Source organism: Mustela nigripes, chromosome 12 (genome assembly GCF_022355385.1).
Source record: "Mustela nigripes isolate SB6536 chromosome 12, MUSNIG.SB6536, whole genome shotgun sequence".
In the NCBI taxonomy this organism is placed as follows: Eukaryota; Metazoa; Chordata; class Mammalia; order Carnivora; family Mustelidae; genus Mustela; species Mustela nigripes.
In genome coordinates this window covers 16,675,267-16,681,741 of record NC_081568.1, presented here as the reverse complement: position 1 = coordinate 16,681,741, position 6,475 = coordinate 16,675,267, and the positions used below count along the sequence as shown (strand labels likewise).

Below are 6,475 nucleotides of genomic sequence, written 5' to 3'. Positions count from 1 at the left end.
ATGTCTCCTAAATATCTCTTCTCCTTAATGTTGTTATTTACAAAAAGAGAGAGAGAGAGAGCGAGTAACAGAAGAAAGGAAAAAAAGAAAAACACTGTAAAATTAAATACTTTGGTTCTGTAAGTTTTATTTTATGCACAAAGAGGTTTATTTATGAATTTCAAAATATCACACTGATGGGGAAACATGTTAACTTTGTATTATTGCTTCTGCATTTTATAAAGGAAATGTATAGAAAACAGATTTTTTTTCCTGAGGTATTATACTCAGGCACTTTAAAGATTAAGAATACTCAGTCTGCCAAACAATTGTTGTTTACAAAAACATGTTTTATTGGGTTAATTGACCTAAATTCAGTTAAAGTTTCTTTCAAATTACTGTGCTTGTAAATTTGTATATTTACATTTTGTGGTAATATGTTTAATCTTATTAACATATTAAATTGTAGTGTAGTTAAAACACTACAATTCTAGTGTCCAATTGGTTTCATTCTGTTTCAAATTATTCGTTTTATGGTTTGCCAGAATGTGCTTATGGAAGGTGCTCTGAGTCATGAAAATGAAATTATAAGCAGGCTAGCACATAACTATTTTTTTAAATTAGAAACTGCCTGAGTTTTAGGAGACTGTTCTCTCTCTCTTCCACTCATGCAACTAACTACAAGAACCCAGCGGGCACTCACTGTTCTACACGGACAGGTCGTTAAGCAAACGACGGGCCCTTTTTCAGTCTCATGCAGAAAATAAGCCCTCTCAGTCACATGAGTTGTCCTCTCTGATCTATTTTCCACAAGGTAGCCAGAACACTCCTTCACAATCACACATCTGAACATGCCAAGTCCCTGCTTCAAAGAATCACTTTCAGTTGTCATGAGCACATTGTTTTGAACAGAATTTAGGATAAAAAATAATCAGCTGAATATTGAATGACCCCAGGATAAAGTCCAAGCTTTAATTTATCTTCACTTACCAGTGTTCAGGGCCCTTTTAGCTTTTCATTACTGATCATCACCCCCTGTCACTCAGGTGACATTTGGCCACTTCCTCAATATTTAGCAGGAGAAGACAGGAAGAGATAAGATAATTGCTTCAGCATTTAAATGTCTCATCTCAGAAGGGACACATGTCACTTCTGCTTATATGTCATTGCCCAGTACAAGTCATTGCCCAGCTATAAGGCAGATGGAGCATGGAAATGCCCAGTACCAGGGAACACCAGTCCTATGTGTTCAATGGCTGAAACACAACAGAAATTTCACAAAACTACTTAACGATTAATAATCGGGACTCATTTGACTGCAAGAAACAGACACAAACAGTTCAGTAAGGAAGAGGAATTATTAAGTTTTTTTTCACAAAATCTTACGAAAGCCAGGGGTACTGCTAGGTTTTTATGTGTCACCAAGAGATAGACTTCTCATCTTTAGATGCTTGTCCCTTACACCAGCCTCTGACACAGCTATAGAGGTAGAATTGTTGCCACATTCAAGTTTCAAGTTCTCCTATTTTGAATCATTTTGTCTCTCTGTCCCAAGTTCGAGTAATAACTGAAGGGCTCTGCCTCCCACTTTAGCCTCCTGGACCTATTACATCTATGGGAGTTGGGGTAACATGAATGATGCGGCTCAAATGAAGAATGATTCTTTGGACCAGTCGCCACATCCAGAAAGCCGAGATTAAGCATTCTGTGATGCGACTACAATCCTTATCACCTGGAACTCTGAGGCAGTTTCTGTCCTTCTAGAATGAGAAACGAAACATACAAATGGTCACTGGCCATCCCATATGTGAAAATAGAACACTGACCCACAACAGCAGCCACCCATTTGAACCCCAGCCTCTGTAGCATTTAGGTCCCAGTTGGTAAGGAATTGCTTGATAACGGACAGCTTCCCTGGTTTTTGCCACGTTGCTCCAATATAGGACCAAGCACAAAATGCCAGTTATATGTCCTAACTGATCACACAGCATGCTCCACTTTCGGTTAGCCTATCTTCTGTTCCCCCAGGCCAACAGTCTCCAATCAGGGCAAACAGGAAGCTTTCCATTTTTTCCTATCACAAATCTTCCCCACTCCCCTGCTTGCCTTTTAGTCTCTGCCAAATGCCAGTAATGGTGGCTGATTTCCTGGCTGCAATCAAGATCTGATAAATATACTTCGCTTGTTCTCATTTGAGAGATGTTGGATTATTTTACACTATTAAGGAAAACAACCTTTATGTTAAGTGCACCTAATTAAGCAATTATTCTTACATAAATAAACATTGCTTTTGGTCCCTATTTCTAAAGAATGCCCCCTTTGACTTGAAACCTTGAGATTGCTTCTAAATTAGTAGAAATTTCTGCCTTCCTCATTCATTTTCTTTTATCTCATTTGTGTACTGTCTTACAGATTCTCTACATGATAGAAACACTATTCTCCAAAGTAACACAGTGTATTTAAACCCATGGTATTAGTACTTATGACGTTCTTTTATGATCTGTATATCATATTATTAGCAAAAATATGTTACTCTTAACCTGATATTGTTCTCTCCCTCCAGGTTGAATTATAACCACATATTTACCTGAGAGTTATCTAAACTCTCATCTTGTCTAGACACAGATAACTTAAATGGCATAGCTTTAATCAATCCTGATCTCATATTATTTTTTGACAGTTTCTATTTTGGGGAGTAGAGTTAGTAAGGTAACCAAGCTCTGGATATGTTATTACTTCTGAACACCCAACTGCCCAAATAGTTGAATTATTTCTTATAATTGGAACATGCAGCCTTTCCTGAGGCAGGAGAGAAAGGGAGAGAGAGAGAGGGAGATGGACATTTACATAGTACCAGGATAGTATTACTATACAGGGAAACTTTAGGAGTCGTTGATTTTGTAAGGTAGGCTCTTCATTTTTCACTCTATAGCTGCAGGTAAATATATATATTTTTAAATTAATAATGTACCTGATTCTTTAAGAATTATGTTATTAAGTTAAGAGACACTAGTTAAAAACACACTATTGAAATAGAAATAGAATCTAAGGTTAATTCTCTGCATATTTACTGCAGGAAATGCTGCTCTTTGTAGAATGCTTCCGAGTAAACAAAATGCCCTTTTGTTGTCTGGGTTTCTTTTCCTTTATGTAAAGTTACTTATTTGAAAGAGTTGTAACAATGCAAATATTCTTGTCTCCTTGTAAAGCATTAGACAGTATTCAGAAATTATTTAAGTGTTACAATTTATATGACAGTTATAATAGTTGCCAACTGAGTGCCTAAATTCATACAAAGAACTTTAGCAATGACACTACACAGACATAACCAAAATACTAAAAATGACTTGGAATCAAGGTTACTAAGATACCAGTGTGGCAGTTTGTGTGGAGAGGACCAAAGTAACAAAGTTCCTGATCTGCAGCCTCTGTCACCATAGCACAGATCTGGTAAGTCTGTAAGGGTGGAGGAAAACTAATCCAGAATCTCTGGCCCTTTTAGACACCTACAAATGAACATTATACAAACACCTAAATCCCAAGGATAACATATCTCTAGATTATTTGTAAATGGCCAGCCAAAGAACCTAGAAGGGAAGAAAGAAAAAAAAAATTTCCACCCTGCAAGTCCTATCAAGTGGTAGAAAAACTCATTTCATCAGCAAATCCTTTCAGTGATTTTCATCGCTGTCCTCTTCTCTGAAGTGTGGTTATCCTTATAGTCTGAAAGGATTGAACAGGTAGGGAATTTAATCTTGTGTTCAAACAAATGTTATCTGACCTTTCAGAAAAATGTCTCCCTTGGTCTATGGCGCTTCTATTATGTGCTTCTCTTTCCCTTCGAGTGTTTCCTCATGAAGTTGTTTCTGGGTGATCTATAACCAGTCCTTCAGCACTGTGTTCAGTTTCTAAAATGTAGCCAAAGAACGATATAACAATCTCCTAACGGAATTATCTACATAACTAACTTAGAATCAGAACTCAGTATTGAGATGGTTATAGGACACCACAAAAAAGATTGTCGAATTTTAAAATGAATTTGGAGACTTTATTCTAGAGAAAACAAAACTGGTTTAATTGCTTTGCCACTTTGCCAAATCTGAAGTTTGCTAACCCCCTCAGATGACGGGAAAAGGATTCTGGGCTGGTGGATAATTTTAACAGGTTTTCAAGGGTCGAATTTGAATAACTGTGTCTTAATTCTTCCACTTCCTTTTTTCCATTCTTCCTTTCAGAGAATTTCTCTCCCACAAGGTTTTCCTTGTTGTTTTATATTTCAAAAGAACAGTATATCTCAAAGTTCTTGAATTTACTTTGATTCTTTGCCCCAGGTGCTAAAATCAAACAAAAGAGAGATTCAAAACATGCATCTCCATGAAGAAAAAAAAAAAAAAAAAGAGGGTGCCTCGGTGGCTCAGTTGGTTCTGTGTCTGACTCTTGATTTCAGCTGAGGTCATGATCTCAGGATTGTGACATTGAACCCTGCATCAGGTTTGGGGCTCAAGGTGGTGTCTGCTCTAGGATTCCCTCTCTCCCTCTCCTGTTCACACACTCTCTCTCTCTCTCTCTCTCAAAACAAATAAACAAACTTTAAGAAAAAAAGGCAGATGATTCTAATCACCAGGAACCAAGCCTTTTTCAAGTGATTGCTTTTTAGATTGTTACATTAAATTTTTTCAAAAATCTTGAAATAACTAATTGAGGTATCCATGGACACATGATTATAACTTAGTTTGTATGGTAACTCATTATAATTTTTGTTATAATTCTTTGAAGAAGTTCATAGAATTGAGTGACATTGTCATAATAAAGCCCCTTTGTTCCATCTGCTTATTTCTGAGAACAAGATTTCTCAGAGCTTAAATCTATAAAGATGAGAATATCAGAATAGGTATAGTGCTGACCCAGTCACATTCTAGCAAAGAGCAAGAGTCATCGATGAAGATGTAAATTTATAGAGGAAACAATTTTTAAGAGATTAATTTTCCCCAATATTCTTTTTAAGTTAACTGTACTTCAAAATCTGCCACATGTTTATATTTTGGTTCAAGTTTTTAACAAATAATAATTAAATTATAAGCCAAAATAAAATAAAATAAACCTGGCAACAGAAAATTGAAATTATGAATGATTGTATTTTCCTTATTATCAATACACAGCTTTCAAACACTTAAAAAGAAAGAAAGAAAGAAAGAAAAGAAAAATCAGTTTAATTGGTAAATGTTTTGTAGAGAAAGTGCAGAGCCCTGAGCTCTGGAGCTGATTGCTTTCAAATGGCCCATGAAGGCCTGAGTGGTGGCAAATCAGGGAACAGAAACCGAAGGCTCTTCTGTGTCTCTGAATCATAAAACTACCAGGATTTTTATAATACTGAAGGAAGGGAAAGGGACCTTTAAAATAACAGGTATTTACTTTCTTCACAAATTAATTTAGGTAAGGGCAGAGCCACATTTAATTTTATTTAGAAAAGTAAGCAAGTGTGGCATTTTGCGGCTGAGCCCCGTGAAGAAACTTTACACCTTTAACACTGTGCTTGCCCGCTTTTCCTGGTCCTGGGGATCGTGCCAGACTTCCCACCTGCTGACGGATCACAGGCATCTCCTTCATCACGATCTCTAATGAGTCACTAGGAAGACTGTTAGGTGGTGAGAAAGGACCACCCCGTGGAGAGGCAGGGGTTAGAATCCACGAGTCATCCCTGAAGGTATCATCTTCCTGACATGTTTTTCTGAGAGCCCAATCTCTCTGAAACTTCCTTTGCTTGAAAATGGTTAAATGGACAGGAACTTTACAGGCATCCCCTATCTTGTCTTCTCAGTTGAAGAACTTTGAAAGTAGTCTGAGCATCGTGGAATTTTATGTTTTCTCAATAGAACTACTTCCTTGCAAGAGACGTTAAGTGTCTTCTTAAACAACACTGAACCTGTAGTTCTGTATTTCTAACAATTATCTCATGGAGAGCATTTGAAGGTAGCATGCTTTTCCTGTGTTTGTTTTTATTTAATATAGCTGTCTGGAAGGATAGACTGTCACTTTCAGGAATTGAAAAATTGGAAATTGATTTGTACTATTGCTGTATCAATGCATTAGTTTTCAATTTGCTGTAATTGTGCCTTGGGCAAACCTCATTGGCTACTATACTGTCAGTGTACAAAGCTTCAGTGCATTAGATCCTGGGGAAAGCAACGGGGTATAGTACCAAGAATAAGGACTTTGAGTATGATTAGTAGCAGATGTGGATCCTGATTCTTTTTTGTTTTGTTTTGTTCTGTTCTGTTTTATTTAAATTCAGTTAATTAGTGTATAATGTATTATTAGTTTCAGAGTTAGAGGCCAGTGATTCATCAGTTTTATATAACACCCAGTGCTTATTACATCTTGTGCCCTGCTTAATATCCGTCACCCAGTTACCCCTATTCTCCATCCCCTCCCCTCCAGAAACCCTCAGTTTGTTTCCTATGATTGAGAGTCTCTTATGCTTTGTCTCCCTCTCTGG

General features: G+C 36.9%; 1 non-coding gene across 1 annotated transcript; it reads right to left on the bottom strand.

Moving 5' to 3' along the window:
* Positions 1 to 6,002: 6,002 nt before the first annotated feature.
* Positions 6,003 to 6,137, bottom strand: LOC132028928 (U4 spliceosomal RNA). The gene has a single exon (XR_009407586.1). It is a non-coding gene; the product is annotated as a U4 spliceosomal RNA (small nuclear RNA).
* Between the last annotated feature and the right edge of the window lie 338 nt (positions 6,138 to 6,475).